Source organism: Cryptotermes secundus, unplaced genomic scaffold (genome assembly GCF_002891405.2).
Source record: "Cryptotermes secundus unplaced genomic scaffold, Csec_1.0 scaffold180, whole genome shotgun sequence".
Lineage (NCBI taxonomy): Eukaryota > Metazoa > Arthropoda > Insecta > Blattodea > Kalotermitidae > Cryptotermes > Cryptotermes secundus.
In genome coordinates, this window is record NW_019718619.1 from 3944881 (window position 1) to 3962646 (window position 17766).

The window sequence follows — 17766 nt, forward strand, 5'->3', positions numbered from 1 at the left end:
ACTTCACTTCACTTCACTTCACTTCACTTCACTTCACTTCACTGCAATTTTTTTTTCTTTTTAATTATTTCCACCCCAACTTCACTTCGCCTCATTTATCACTTTCCTAACCCTTTGCCTAAAATTGCTTGGTTTACAGGACAGAGTACCTAAAGCATCTGCAGGTAGTTGGTTCCAGAGCTGTATGGTCCTATTTACAAAGGAGTATTTCCCGATATCTGTCCGTTGCTTTCTACTCCTAATTTTCTTGCCATGATCACCCCTGCTCAGATAGCATGGTGTTTCTAATCTGTCACCTATAGTCACTTGTAACTACAAATAATTATAACACTTTCAAGATTCCTGAAATTGTAAGATATAAATAAAATATTATATATCTGCTTTAACTAGACGTTGCTAGATAACAGATCTAAACGATGACTATTCCTTTGCACACTTGTCCCTATCTATTTCCTGGCAATGGATTTTAACATAGGAACTACGTGTATAACTCTCACACTCACTGCACTACAGCACATATAAAAAGTCTTCAGATCACACGTTAAGCCTTCACTGGCCGACTTCTAATTCTTCTTCAACTTCGAACTTCCCGTGGCTATCTCTTACCGAGAACTGACTGACTCGTAGCGCCAATTGTCTTCAAAATAACTCCTCTGAAAGGAGCCAACGGAAAAAATCGTATTCTTTTGTTAAGGATGAGTGTTTACAGATTCGTTGACTGGCAAAAAACGTCCTATTGTTCCGTGCGTTTTCTTTGCGCGGACCACATAGAAAACATAGTTTTCTCTATATACTTGTTACGTTCTTAAGGTGGTGTTTACCGGCCATCCCACATAAGCGGCAGTGTTTTTATTGTTGCCTGTATTCGTTGCCGTGAACAGTGAAAACAGCACAGCAACCATGAGCAAAGCCTGGACGATATAAAGAACCTCCACATCAAGATAGCCAGGTGGCACAATATCTGCCCCATATAAGAGGGACGATGGGAGGACGAACACGAGCCTGCATGGTTTACGAATTTTAATTACTGACAATCCAAAAAAAAAAAAATTAATTAGCATCAAGAAATTTTATACAATTTTATAAAAAAACTTTACATTCCCAGGAAACTGCTGTGTTTGTGAAATGTTCAATTTTGTGTACTATGTATTGTAGCATATAAGTGTACGTATTTTACGTCTAAACAACTTATGTGATGGTGGTTTCCTATTTGTAGTGATGTTTGCCCTCTAAAGATGGTCCACAGAGACCGAAACATGTAAGGGTGTTAAGTTTTCATGTAGTAAAAAACTTACAGGTCACATTGGACGGAGTGATTTATATTTGTAATTGTTAGTGTGACGGACCAGAATGAAACAAATCAAACTAAAAAAAAATGTTTACGGGTATTCTTCCATTGTTACAGTGTTATACCCCAGAAGGCAGAATTATACACAAAAACACACACCTTCAATTCTTCAATTCTGCACGAGTTTGAATTTCCTGTACGTATATATTTAACTTTACAATTTCCAACTCTACGGACAGAAATGATGATAATACGGCTTGTAAAATATATAACGTTTCAAATACAAACTTCTGACAGAAATTCTCGCAGAAAAATCTGCGAGAAAGGAAAGAGCGTGAGCAGATTGCTGCAGCCACGTTCCTCCGAAACGTCGGTTTACACAAGATCTACACGGCGCCACATCCCAGAAGACAGAATTCTTCATTAATATATTTTATATGTTCGTATATTTGTACGTAATGGTTCCTTTTGGGTGAACATATTCACAGAAAAAGAGGTATTTTCAACGAAAGTGATAAACTTTGTTTATTTACGATAAATGTACACAATAGCACAGTAATCTGCAAAATAATGACGGCTAAAAGAGACGCCAATAATAATAACTAGAGCATCATTCGCTTTCTCTAGCCATAATAAATAAAACGGAACAAATCTACAGCGTATTCCTGCTGAGTGAAACCGCTTCTTAAGACAGGATACTGTATCTTATCAGCCATCCATCATAATATCCAACACAGATAATGAGTTATACTAAAATCATTTTACTCTTTTGAGAATTTGTGTGCTGTTGCTGTTTTTGTGGCAAGAAAGTACAGGTCTACCCGAATGAAATATTCATCCCTGTAGTTAATTTCAAGAAAATTGGAGCTCGGTGGATATGACGGTACATCAAGTCAGTGTGTTCGCCCTCATTTACAACGGTTATAGTATAGCAAGCATCAAGTTACCGGACTCCATGGAGTTCATGTAACTTCACTTTTATAGCTGCTAATGAACATATGAAACCAACTAAGATCTGTTACTGAGCGTTGTTAATTAAAGCCCGTTGCACCTGCGTAATATTTCTTGTGCACACAACCTAGAGCATGATCTGATTATCCAGTATGTCTGGGTAAATTTATGCTAATATTTGTGAAGGGTCACCGCTATACGCCCTTCGCCTCATGTCCACACGTTGCCACTGTCATTACAATTGTTGCTTAGACCCAATTTTCTTTGTTATCCGACGCCACATACAATTTCCCAAGACATAATTTAAACAGTTGTACAGGGTTAGCCTAAAAGAAATAGACAATTTAAATGACTCGTGTTCGTGAAACTTACACGCGCAGCTCAAAAAGTCGACAACACGTGCAAGTTTAGACCTTGAAATTCCACAGAATACTGTGTGGAATATCTTGCGTAAACGTTTACGAATGTTCCCTTACAGGTTGCAATTATTGCAGAACCTCACGAAAACGACAAAACCCTCCGTCACTCATTCTGTATGGACATGCAGCACGGAATGAAGCAAGTAATGATTTCTTTAACCGCCAGTTTTCGGTGACGAATCAACGTTCCACATTAGTAGTACGGTGAACAAACACAACGTTCGTATACGGGGAACTGAAAACCCGCGAGCTGTAGTAGAGCATGTGAGGGATTCACCTAAAGTGCACGTGTTTTGTGCTGTATCCCGTAAAAAGGGGTAGCCATGTAAACTTCAGGGCGTACTTTTCAAACCATGTAAGTATCTCGGCCATGCTATTAAAACTTTTCTTTCTCTAAAACTTTGAAAGCGTCTATTTCTTTTTGGCTAACTCTGTATTAAGAAAAATAATATCGTTCGCTTAATTTCGTTTGTTTTCTATCTAGCCACTTAAAATGATCAACTAAACAAAACAACAGTCACAGTCTTCACAATGAAAATACAGTTATTCGATCCACATTTAAGAATTTCCTTCCATCGTCCCTTCGATTCCCGAGAGGAACTTAGGGAGACGTACATCATATTAATATGCTTCAAAGCCTACACCTTGTTTCCATTTTTAATCTTACGGATCACTGTCAATTAACAACACTTGTGAATGTTTGCTATATTTGAAGAATACAGTGCCACTATAAAAGGCTTGTGTGTTAAAATGAGTTTTCATTGACGTAAACAGTATTCCGAATAATGTTGACGGATGTGAGGCCTCGGAAAACTATGTTAGCTCCAACGCATCTGAACACATGTCAGATATCTTTCAGTAACATTTAGAACATTGTCGTCAATTTGTATTCTATTACACGTACTAACTGTGTTAAGGTCATGGCTGGCAGACAGTTATGTACCTTCCTCCTCATGCACCGCTCCTGCTGGCGGACACTAGCGCTCTGACATGAGATAGGACAGGCACGAGTAAGGAAGTAACAAGAGTCGATTAGAGGGTGTAGCATTCAGTAGCTGCCATTTCGAGCCTTGAACCAACAATCCTAGCGGCAATCCTGTAAAATGGGCCTACAATCTTCAACTGGTACAGTACCAGGATTCGATCTCCCGAGGACTCCTACCAATTACTTGTAAGTTTTGACTGTGAACTGTGGGTCGGATCAGGCGAGAGGTTCTAACCGGTTGAAGCTGGCGAAGAGGCAGAAACAGGTGAGCAACAGCCGGTCTCCTTTAGGAAAGCCGAGGGTCCTATTTCGAGTCCGGTGGGGGCAAGATTTCTTTTCTTCTCTACGTCGTCCGAACATATTCTGGAACCCATCCAGACTCCTATCCAAAGGGTGCGAGGGGCTCTTTCAGTGGGGCTAAAGCGACAGGGACGTGAAGCTGACCACTCACCTATAACCAGTGCCGAGGTCAAGAATACGTGAAAATATATATCCATTGCCTCATATACCTTCAGTTGCTCAGTATGTTATGCAGGGGGACAACTTTATGTTCCTTTTTTGACAGTTCATGTACTAGATATTAGGCAGTATCATCATTGCAAATTCAATGAGAACATGCACTGCGCATGCCATCGTATTCTTTAGTAATAAAGTTCATAAAGCACCCTTCTACGCTGATCTTTCCAAAAAGAAATCATCTATTTCTTTCTTTCCTACACCTCCATCTTCGTCTACGCCACATTGCCGCTGGCATGTTCAGAGAGTCGCCTCCGATTTCCGTTCGATAGCGTCAGTGTCGGAAAAGTGTGGCGAGGCTTCTCCCTCGGCGCAAAGAAGACCGATGGCTGGAGCCGCCCCAGAGGGGGAAGAAGTCCGAGGGGAGAATAGGCATAAAAAGATGGGGACAGAAGACTCAGACCTTCCCAAAACCGTACCCCTCCTTCACCCGATGAGAACCTGTAGAAAGAGGGTGGTTTTTGAATGCAGGTGTGTGTGTCCGCGTGAGCGAAAAGAAAATTCTGTAAGAGAGGAAGAGGGTAATAGTACTTCTCTAGAATGATGTCCTGAAGGAAAGAAGGGAGTTCGAGTGAAGCGCGAAATAAGAATGTGAGTGGATGGTAATAAAGGAAAATGCGAAAGAGAAGATAAAAAAATGTTTTCGGAATTCCTTAAAAATCATCAGAATAAATGCACAAGGGAGGACAGTGAGTAAAGTTCTTAACTGAATTAAAACCAGGAGTGTCTGCGTACAGTAGAAAAATGAGACGAAAACAACTATCAATGCGTAAACTGAGAGAGAATTAATGCTGGATAAATCAGACAATATTCCCGCAGAATATCAAATTATGATCAATAATAAATGCATGACGCCAGCCCCTAGCATGTACTCATATGTTCAAATTAGAAAGAGAAAGAAATGATTGCCCTCGCACCTGATATTTTTCCAAAAACATGTCGGCCAGATTAAAATAAAAACATAGGTTTATGTTAATTTATTAATAGGCTTAACAGACGTTGCAATACCTCCAGAGTAGACATCTTCTCAGACACTCAGCCAGTGAAGAAATCTCCTCCCCCCCCTCCATTTATGGAATCCGAAGGTTCATTACCGTCGTCACAAGAGCCAAACTCTGAGCCTCAGCTGAACTAGGTGTAGCCAGACGCCACAGCCAAATTATTTCTTTACGATGCAGGTTAATGTCACCTTATAAGCAACGCCTACTTCTCGCACGTGGTCTCCTCCCTTTGGGGTTGTCCAGAACATGCTACATTTACAGACCATCTGATTCTATTTACATAAATGGTGGACCGTGGAAGTCCACCGTGAGACGTCGAGGGTCCAACATTATCTAGACAATCGGCTCACAGAAGGCAGTGAGGTTGTCAGCTTCAAGCACTGGCGCCCTTTATCCCGCGGAAGAGTCTTGGTACTCATTTATATTAGAGTATGAGTCGACCCCAGGGTCATAGTACGGCGGGAAGAATTAGGTCAATTGCAAAGTCCAATAACCTCATTCATAATCGAACTCACGACCTTCGGGCATGTACCATAGTGCCTCAACCAACTACATTCTATTTTATGTAATTATACTAATCACATAAATACAGAGAAAAAATGGGAAGGTCCTTATGTTACTCCTGTCAATGCTTCTCTCGCAAGCTGTTTCGTCACCGTAGCAATCATGCAGCAGCATACATTTTTATTCTTCACAATCTGCATCTTTGCAACCGTGTTATGATCTATCACCGTCTTGGTAAGATTAAAGTGTTCTACATCAGATAAAAAGTATTGATGTCACTTATTCTCAAGAAGGAAATTAGGATTATGTATGTTAGATGACTCAGATGGTAGGGCCCTATGAAGGAATTTATTTATATTAAAATCTCAGACAGATTTGTATCATTCCTCAATTTAAATAATTTGAAATAAATTAAACTGATATGGCACATTTTATCCGATAATTTCAACCACCGTAAAGAAGTGTAGTATAACTAGAAACAAATATTTAAACAAACTGGCTGAATGCCACATCACTAGAGCTCTAATGGAATAAAGCTTAACTCCTACCTTCAAAGTCGCGCAGAATAACTATCCCTGTACTTCCAAAGTCCTTACCTGAAAAGAGAACAAAGAAATATCAGATTTTAAATTTAATTACATGTATTCCAGAGGAGAATACGTGTATCTGCTTTAGGTATATGTAACGATGGTAAGTTCTACACAAATATCCGTCAAAATTCAACGTATATAAGAATACTTTCAGACTCTAAAGTTTTATATTCTGTAGTTAATCTTCTCTTTTACTGTCAGTAGACATTTTGTATGGACCACAGCTTAACTGATATTGCTCTAATTCACATTTAAAAATTTAACACTTCATTAAGCGAATGGATGAGCATAGAAACTTACGGCAAGTACAGTCAGAATAGCAATATATGTAACCTTGCAGTAGCTGAATGTTCTTTATTTCTCTAATTACTTACTTAGACAAGCAGTCGGTGAAAGGGACAAGGTAGTCAATCAATGTATAACAAAATATTTCATTCGTAGGCTTTTAAATTTTTCATTAAGAATATTATATTCAAGAAATTAATATTTTGTGCAAAGTATTTTTCCGAAGGTCATCAAGGCAGTTTTACGAAACTGAAGTATTACAGTCATAAAAAACTGTGTATATCCAAGTACGAAATAATGTCTTTATTTCAATAACGTATCATTCAAAAAGGAATTAATGGAACAGGCACTTTAAACTGATAATTACAGTTAACTGATCTAAGTAAAGCTTTTCAGCATTTCTGCTACTCTGCAGTTGTTATGGACATAAAGAATACTAGTTCTTACTCTGAAAATGAACACTGTTTCGAGATTAAACATACGGAAACATAAAAACATTAGGGCGCATGTTTCTTATGGCATTAAGCATATTGCTTCTCCTAATGTAATGTGTACAATAAGAGAAATGCGAAACGCAAATACACTTGTTTCTCTTTATTTAATGGTTAGTTATATTCCCGCTAAAATATACCAGAAGTACTTTCATCCTCTCTGTGCTGTTCAGAAACTGAACAGGTCTGATCATGTCCGTGTGTGAGAGTGTGTACTTGGAACTTCACTTGACAGTACCGCGCCCATATGGGTCAGGCTTAACTTCTGTTACACACTATATCAAAATTTCGAGTTTTCTTACACGGACGCCTGATTTCATGTAGGTACACCATCTTTCCAAACACCTAAAAAATTCAGCTTTCTCCATTCAAACAAGCATACTACATTTTGATCTGTATATCTAAACACATCTCCACCTCCATTTAGTTTCGAGGTCCACAATGTTGGAGCTATGCCTCCACTTCTCCATACGCCTTCATGGAGGCGTGCTCAGTTAATTAAACACAGGGATAGCTATTCTAATTCTAATCATAATTGTTCATTAAATTAAAATTACTTTTAAAACTCAACAATTATATGGGGAATTGTGTTTCTCACCAGTGTCACACGCTCCTTACCTGAAACACATTTACAGGTAATACTGATTGACTCAGGAAATTGTTACTGAGATTAGGTATTCTTTTTTTTCTCTCTCTCTTTTTGCTCTCATGGGCTGAGAAACATGGAAAGACAGAACCACTGAATTATACTGTACAGGCTGCTGGTCTTTGCTACAAATGTCAAGTATACGAGAGTGTTTGCTTTTCGTTTATACGTATCCAATTACACCATTCTTCCGGGCTTATTTCATAATTCAAAATTCAGTGCCTATGAAGAACTTACAGGACCCAGAAACTTCTTCTAACCCGACGTTCTATTAATGCCCGTGCATTACAAATTCAAACACGACGATAAGTAGGAACCATACTGCATTTTCAATTCGCAAAACCTCTGTACATACAACGTTTTGGTAAAGTTTCCTTTGTAACAGACCGCGTAGGCGAGAGGTTGAGACTCCCACATTTGCGGCTCACAGATGACGGTGAGATTGTCAAGCCTTACGCGACGGCGGCCCTTAACCCCAGGAAGATTCTTGGTACTCACTTCTGTTAAGACGCGTCCACATCAGCAAGCCGAGCTTCGAGCTGAACCTTGTCGCGAGCAAAATACATAACACGTGATCGAGACTAGGCTCGGTTCGAAGCTTGGCTCGCTAATGTGGACAGAGCTTTAGACGCTGAGTCGACCCCGGGGCCATGGTTTGGCTAGAATAACAAAGTAAATTAAAAGAAAATCACCTCATTGGAACTCGAACCTGCGACCTTCTGGCTTGTAGCATAATGCCTCAACCAACTACTCTACCGCGTACCCAATATACACAGAATCGTCTTCTTAGTAATGTTCAGCTCGGACTACCAGGATACATTCGTGTGTTCCTATTGCTTGCGTAGTTACCGTACGCAACAGAGGACACAAGACGAGAACCGGAAGAGCCGCAGCCAGCCCCTCTGTGCATTGCCTGTCTACTCAGGTTAGATCACAGAGAGCAACTCTGATAAGGCATGAGGAAATAAATAAATTCATATCGAGAAATCTGTTAGGAAAATTTAGAAAAATGCCAAAAGAGAAAGTATACAAAACTATCAGATATCATCCCCAAACTAGAAAAGTTAAACCACAGGAATTTTAGACTCAAACAATTAATTCATTATAAACTAGAAGAGACACGCATAAGTGAACTCGAGCCATTCCATGAAGTGTTTCGATAACACTTATTCAGTGCTGCTGGCTATACCGATTTTGAGCAAATACTGTAATGGAGCGAGTCAGCAAGCGTAAGTCTGAGTACTAACTTATGCAGGACGTCCACCCGCTCAGAATGTCTTGGCTTAATTACTCATGGAGCTGAGCCCTTCTTCAGGAGCCGCCAATTCTGCAGCTACTCAAGAATTTCCCACCATTTTATGGTACCTGAAGGTTTATTACGTGTTCACAAGAGTCCTCCACTGGTCCCTATCCTGAGCCACATAAATCAATCCATACCATCCCATCCTATCTAAGATCCATTTCATGCGTAAATATTTCCACATGTAAATAACTTATTCGGAATTCAATACAAATTTGAAATTAAACTAACATCATTTACGTCTGCTCTTAAATAATCACTGATATATTAAATCATAGTTCAGATATCGTTTCTAGTATAAATCTACGAAAATACACTAAGTTCGTGTGTCCAAATTCCTTGGAAACATTTTGGAATTCAAATATATTTACAGACAGCGGTGAAAACAGCACGCTCTGAGTAAGTAACGGTTACATTCTCACACCCTTCGGTAATTGTCGAATATTTATAGTGGTGAATTTGAATACTCAAGTCAAGCCGACATAGCAGGCTAAAGCCAGTAAAAGAAAACAACTCAGTAGATTATTTTGGAGTCCTGTTTTGAATTTCATGAAGACTTAATACGGACATTTTCAAGCACTCGTTCTTTCTGAAAATGTCATTCCTTCTATGCCTCCTTCACACCGGAGTTTTCTTCTTTTCTTTTTCGAGTTTCTGCGTGTGTATTAGCCTAAGTCACTGGATATGATGTAACACAGATGATACCAAAGACGTTTACTTACTTACTTACTTACTCACTCATGGAGGTGAACCCTTCTGGAGGAGCAGCCAATTCTGCAGCTACTCAAGAATTTCCCAGCATTTTATGGAACCCGAAGGTTCATTACTTTGTTCACAAGTGCCCTCCACTGGTCCCTATCCTGAGCCAGACTAACACCGCTCTTTTCCAACCCGCCTTTGCTTGTATCGGCGCAGTCGGAATGGTGCTATCCCTGCTACACCTGTTTCTACCTTAGGACAGTGTATGATGGCTACTGGAAGTTGTCCTCACAGATCAAACTAAGGAAGATCGGTATAGATACGGGAAATTAGCTGGGTCGGTTTGCATGAGTCTCAGGGTAGCGATGCCGAAGAAAGCGTTTTTCTGAGAGTTGAACCAATTTACGTTTATTCACCTGCTAATTCACCACACTGTTAAATTAATGTATTCTTAGCTTTAAGTTACAGCGTTACACTATCGGCAAGCTACGTCTCGGAGCGTGCAAGGGTCACGTCCGTTCCGTTCGGAATATTGTGAAAGTCTCCCCTTGTGGAATGGCTTGCACACCCCACGCCGAGAATTCGAAAGATGGTGTTGACATATAAATTTTCATCCCATCTTCCGTAGGAAGCTTGAACGAGGCAACCCAATCATACTGGCCCTCATTCACAGGCAATTGTAACAAGCTCTGACCTGTCCTTTTAGGCGCGTCCGGTTCCCTGTACCCGAGCTAAATTTATGACTGATCGTAAATGTCATAACTCCGGACTTCTTGTTTCTGCCAGAATCTAGAAATTTTCAACGTAAACACCGCATTGCACGTCCCAGACGATGAAATACGATATTATAGATCACGATACATTTCCAGTAATATCGAAACATAAGACTTTTGAAATTTAAATTACCGAGAATTAATTAGAAATAAATTTCACGTTCATCTATAATCATCCAAATAAATAAGGGCTCAGAATGATGAGCGTCAAGATCTATCCAATCTATACCATCCCATCCTATCTCTCTAAAATCCATTATAATATTGTCCACCCACCTACGCCATGGTCTTCCCAGTGGTCTCTTTCCTTCTGGCTTTCCCACCAGTATCATATACGCATTCCTCGTCTCCCCATTCGTGTTACATGCCCTGCCCACCTCATCCTCCTTGACCTGATGATTCTAATTATACTTGGAGAAGAGTACAAGTTATGAAGGTCCTCATTATGCAGTATTCTCCAGCCTCCTGTTACTTCATTTCTCTTCGGTCCAAATATTATCTTCAACACCCTGTTCTCAAACACCCTCAGCCTATGTTCCTCCCATAATGTCAGAGACCAAGTTTCACACCCATACAAAACCACAGGCAAAATCATAATTTTGTATATTCTAATTTTTATGTTTTTGGACAGCAGACGAGAAGACAAAAGGTTCTGGACTGAATGGTAGCAAGTACTACCCGAGTTCAATCTCCTCTTAATTTCCTCCTGAATCAGGGTTCGATCTGTTATCGTTGTTCCCAAATATCTGAACTGTGCAACAATTTTAAAACATCAGTTTCCTATCTTTATATCACGAATTTGCCCTGCATTTTGGTCACGAGATAGTAACGTATACTTAGTTTTCTCTGTGTTTACTTCTAGAACAACCTCTTTACTTGCATCAATTAAAGATTGTGTTTTTCTTAATGGTATCTACATTATCACCCAGTAGATTCGCAACATCGGCATAGGCCAACAGCTGATGTGTCCCGTTTAATTTCAGTCCCACCTGGTTTCCCTGCACCTTCCTAATGGCATATTCTAAAGCAAAGTTGAAAAGTAATGGCGATAAAGCATCTCCTTGTTTTAGATCATTCTGGATAGGAAATTTATCAGACAAATCTTTACCTACACGGACTTTACTATACGTTTTCTTTAAACACATTTTAATCAACGTAACTAGTTTGGCGGGTATCCAAACTCTATTAGAATATTGTACAATAGTTCCCTCCTAACTGAACCATAGGCTTTCTTGAAGTCTATGAATAGCTGATATACTGTCTCATCGTACTCCCATTTTTCTCCAATATCTGACGAATGCAAAAGATCTCATCTGTAGTTGATCTGTTACGTCGAAACCCACACTGATGATCCCCAATAATTTCATCTATATATGGACTTAACCTTGAAAGAAGAATATTGAACAAAATTTTATATGAAGTTGATAGCAGTGATATCCCCCGATAATTACTACAGTCAGTTTTATCACCATTCTTGTGAACTGGTACAATAATAGACTCCTTCCACTGAGCAGGCAATTTTTCTTTATGCCAAATAGAAGTAATTAGATTGTGGCTCTAAGAACATAATATTTCGCCTCCTGCTTGAATAAGTTCTCTCGGAATTTGATCACTACCTGGCGATTTATACCGTTTCAATTTTGCAATATCATTTTCAATCTACCACGTTTACTCTTTCATTATTTCATCCTATAATTTATTTTCTCAATAATCCTAATATTGTCTGTGTGATGCACAAAGCAATTGGTGCTCGTAATAAATGAAAACCTTATGAAAAGAAGCAACCGTTTATTAGCAATTTCATTCACAACATATCATCACAATTCATCTCTTTTTGTGTAATTTCGAACTCGAAGGTTTGTAGACTTAGGCATAACGAAAGAGCAAACGGCATAATAAGGAAAGAGTGAGGAAAATCGGAAGACAAGTAAACTGTAACTGAGGAAAGAAACCCTGAATACAAAAGAAGCACCAAGTACACAGCCATCCAATGTTGAAAAAAAACTCTACTTAGGTGTTATGAAGATAAATGGATATACGAAAGGAGAAGTAAAGGAAGAACAAAACGAAGAGAAATGCTTTAAAGAAAATGCTAGAAAGAAGTGAAAGGTGGACCAAAAGAGGAGATGCGTGGCTAACGTATGGGAACTGAGACCAGCAATTCCATAATATATGCAAACAAGAAATGGCTTACACTACACCGTGTAGAATACCAGATTCGGCCGTCTTAAATGCGTAGTACATCAGATGTATGGGCGTCAGACGAAGGTTTTGATCCCTCTGACAAAATAACCATTCCGTGAAAACAAAATTTCAAGTATTTCCATAAATTCAAAGCAAACGTAAATCTCAGGATATAGAAACCGACAAATAAGAAGATATTCTGAGCCTTCTTTTTTTTGGCAAAGAAGTTAGCTTGGTAACATGACTCTTGAGATTTGTGGATGCGGCAGTGAACTCTCACTGCAGTCGTAATAAATCAAGGCTTAATTAATTAAACTGGCTCTCAACATCACACAGTTTGCCTTGAACAATGGATAATACTAATAACACTAAGAATTCACAAACTCAGATAATAGTAAAAATATCAGTCTGAAACTGAGGTAAAGGTAAAGTCATTCCTGGGATTAATTAATTGAACACCAAGTCATTACGATGTATGAAGGAGTGGAGGTACAGAGTCGCCATTCCTAACCTTAACACTAGATGGGGGTGAGTGGTCAGCTTCGCGCCCCTGTCGCTTTACCCCTGGAGACAGAACTCCCCGTACCCACTGTTGTAGGAAGCTGAGTTGGCTGCAGGGCCGATCGGAATTTTATGTCGAGGAGGAAAACCTCTTGTACATACCAGGAATTAAACCCGGGCTCCTCTTTCGTCCAGTCCTTAGTTGTTATAACGAGTTACAAAAGCCGCATACAGTACGACGACGTGGATTGGATTCACCTGGCTGAGGGCAGAGATCACATACGGAGCCTTCTGAATACGATATTGAATATTAGGAGTCAGTAAATTGAAGGGAATTTCTTGACAATCTTGGCGACTTTTTCTCCCCTTTGGCGCTACAGCCCCAATTTGGGCCTTGGTCTATCTCCATGAAGGTCTCCTCTTCACTTCGGTTTACTAGATCTTACACATTCGGTAGGACTCCTTGGGAGGGTGATCAGCTCGTCGCAATGCCTCTAGCTCTTCACAAACACAGAACAACGCACATACACATACAACCCCCAAACATTCATGCCCTGAACGGGGTTCGAATCCACGATCCCGGAATCTGAGCGAGCGAAGGCACTGCATGCCTTAGACCGCTCGGCTACCGTGACCGGCGTAGGCCTAAGTACGTATATTGCAACAAAAATAATTCTGGTGCTCTATGAGAAGTATACGTGGCTAATATCCAGGAATTTGTTTTAATATACAAAGCGTTCATCCGTCCGGAGATCTTGAAATCCATAATCACCCGTTTACAATATTTAAGTTTCATGGTACCAATTTTTATGGACTTCTTCTTTTACTAATGTACGAAATACATCCAATAATTAAGTCGCAACTTCAATGATATGGCTCTGGAATTTGTCTCCTGAAGAAAGAGGCACTGATAAGTTCCTGAGACTAGAACATGTGTTCACATGTCCTTCTCTCTTGTTGTGTACTATGAACTTTGTTTCAACAAGACACTGATATCTGTGTAACACATCATAAAATTATAAACACACAGAAAAATATTGATTTCATAAGCTCACAACTGTGTAAAAGAGCCAGGATAGCGCAGTCGGTACAGCGACTTGCTACGTGCTTAATTACCAAGGGGTAAGTGTTCGAGTCCCGGCGAGGGTATGAATTTTCACTTCACCATGTCGTCCAGACCGGCTCTGGAGCTCACCCAGCCTCCTATGCAATGGGTACCGGGGGTAATACCGACTCTCACTGCCATCCGGCGGTCCATTCCGAAACTACTACCGACAACAAAGACTTCCACAATGTTGTACATTTGCAATCTTCCATTGCATTATTATGTAGCCGCATATTGTTCAGAAAACTATCAAACACAACAATCTACCTTCGAAATAAACACATTTTCCACAGACTAGCCTTCAATTCACCACGACTTCACTGAATATCCAGGCTGTCAACAATGGAATCTTTTTTTCGGAAAGTCTGTAATTCCAGCTTAAGTAATAGTACTCCTCTCACTGGCGGTCTATTGCGAAGATACTGCTAGCAAAAATGACTTCTAGAATGTTCACGACAAATATCCGAGCAAGTCCTAGTTTTTACGTAGAAGATGCGAACATTCTGGGACTATCAATAGACACGAATGTTATTTCAGTACTCGGAAGCATGTCGTGGGCCTACTGAAACATACAAACCTCCCCCAGGATGGGGAGTACCTGCTCCACGACACCCCTCCCCCTTATCTCTTGTGCATTCGACTAACACATGAGAGATGAGGTCAAACCAATTCCAAATCCAATGCTAAATGCATAGAACTATACATGTATTATCATTAAATGGACTTAACATATAGATATGGGACAAAACAAACCGCCATTCCATACGTTATAAGGGGGTTACAGGTCTGCCTACTTTATGCCATATGCATCTGTGTTTATTTGCGTGCTGAAATGTTTAACGCAGCTGAAATGCAAAATCAGGCAATACAATCACATTTAACATCCGCTAATGTGTTTGAGAATACATGAGCAAAGCAAAGCCAATTATAATGGACAATTGTGTCCTTAATGCGTTATTCAAAACTCATACGCCGAGCATCCGTTCTGTTAACATTAGACACATTCTGTATTGGGGACGAGGCTTTCCGTGTTGGACGAACGATATGCAGTGATTTAGAAGCGGACTAAGTTCTCTGAGAATGGCCGGGCCATAGCTCAAGCGGTTAGTCGCTGGGTTCCCACCGCGGCGGCCCGGGTTCAAACCCGGGTCTGGTCAAGTGGGATTTGTGGTAAACAAAATGGGGCTGGGGTAGAATTTTTCCGAGTACTTCGGTTTCCACTGCCAATCCTCATTCCACCAAATTCTCCATCATCATAATCACCCGGGGCATATACAATAGGCCAATCAGTGGCCGCCGTGCCGAGTGGACCCAACTGGACTCCACCCCCCACTATGCGAATGAAAAAAAAAGTTATCTGAGAAGTATGCTGGTCACTTATTTGACAACTGCCAGATGTTAAGGCATTTCTGATCATATAGAGATTTTAATTAATTTATCGTTTATTTAGTAATAAAAAACGAACTCCATGGTTGTAGTCCGCAAGCGAACTATACCGACCGAGCGACAGCCGCTTGTCGGCGAAGTTAGTGCCGAATTTAGCGGATAGAGGGTGTCGCGTGGTCAGCGCAACGAATCCCCACGGCAGTTAATGTCGGTTCTCCAGACCGGACCCGCCATTTCCTTGAAATAGCTCCTCAATTATCCTCACGAGGCTGAGTGAACCCCGTTCCAGACCCACTACTTCTCAGGAAATCTGGTAGCGCTAGGAATCGAACCCGGACCTTTGGATCTGTAGCCAGGAACTCTGACCACTAGACCACAGAGGATATCCACTTAATAGCAGGATAATAATTATACACTGAGAGGATGTGAAAAATGGCGACAAATCTTGATTTGAGGCAATATCCCGGAATTTCTCAGGAAGGCTGAAGAAAACAATGCAATCCGGAGTCTTCCGACCTCCCGAATACGATACAGGAATCCTCGTTCGTGACGAGTTGCTTTTCGCCCGTCAGTGAAATGTGAATATGATAAACATTCGGTTTCCATGAAAGGCGCGGAATTTCATGACAAGCTAAACGAAGCGCTGCTCCATGAAGTCAGTCAATTAGTTAGTCTCCATTAGAGAAGGTCTATGAATGTAGTGTTAACATTTCATTAGCAGGACAAACACGTGACCCATTACGACGGAATACAACCCGAGTTTCGTGCTCACAAAGTCCTCACCAGCACAGCGAGTGCATGCCAGTCACGTATAAAGCGAGCAGGGGGATTCGCAAGGAAATATGATGTAGGGGAATTGTGTGTACTGGACCTGGATATTAATGCTATTCCATTTTCTCGTATATTTCCCTCAAAATATATGACGCATTGTCATTTGTCACATACCATGATCTGTGACGTATTTCAATAATAAACATGTGTCGGATTTGCAACATTATGAGACAACGGTATGCAACCATGATTATGACATCGGATTCATTCTTAGGATGCCATCTTGCTGGTCAGTATAGTCTTTTAATACTCTAATGTTGGGGAACAAATGAAAAATATACAATTTAATGTCACTCTTGCAAAACAGAATACTCTATACAATTATTATAATCAACCATTTATTTTCATCATCATAATCGTCATCATCATCATCATCATCGTCATCATCTACTTCAATGTAGATTTCTTTGCATCTCAGAGGCTATCCTCCCATCGCCTTCTCGGTCCTGCAGCATTGTCTCTTCTGTCTGCTTATTAGTTCTTAACTTTTTGGGTGAGTCTTGCGGAGTTTATTCTCAATATCAATTATGCCACATGTTCTGTAGTCTCTCTTTGGGCCTTCTTAAGTATATATTTGTAATTCACTGCGTACTGTCATATTCCGTACATGGTTTGTAGGTACCCATCCAAAACATGCCTTAAAAAGCGCATTTTTACTGTTTAAATTGTCCTCCCTTCAGATTTGTTCTGAGTACATTCTTCGCTTCAGTTTGTGAATTTACAAGCCAAAAATACATAGAAATCGGTCCAAATCCAAAACTCTACTGCAGAACATGTATCGTTATTGGAAGGAAATCCTAATTAGCCTCCAAGTTAAAACAATGCTTGTTTTATGTGTCGCACGTTTTCAGAACACAGTCAACTACACTTTCTACAGGACGAATAAGCTAACTCCATGCAACAGAGTTTATTCCTCATCTACCTATCAAACTTTCCTTCTGTTATGAAACCAATAGATTCATTACCGTGTTCACAAAAGCGCGTCACTTGTCTCCATCTATCAGGTGAATCTAGTGCACACACTCCTTCTCCTGTTTTTAAAAGAGAAGTTTTTTTATTTATTTATTTACGTCAATTTACAATCTGCTTGTCCACTGTAAGTAATAAGTAAATGCGATGGGTGTTTATGTCGTGAAGGCGGCAGCTGCCCAGTGGTAGTACTCTACCTTTTAGTTACATAAGTCTTCTGGCCAGGTTGTCCTCAGTCGTCTTGCTGCTGGGTGCGGTTTCGTTAATTCAACGATTAGCGGGTTCTCGTGTCCTGTTATCCGAGTACGGTGTCTGGTGGCATGTTTTCTGATCTCTTCCGTG

The 17766-nt window shown here is 40.2% G+C and overlaps 1 protein-coding gene across 2 annotated transcripts in view; it reads right to left on the bottom strand.

Annotated features, from left to right (window-relative positions):
- LOC111861889 (homeotic protein ultrabithorax) overlaps positions 1-17766 on the bottom strand; it is a 744815-nt gene that overhangs the window by 350055 nt on the left and 376994 nt on the right. The gene's annotated exons all lie outside the window — the stretch shown is intronic.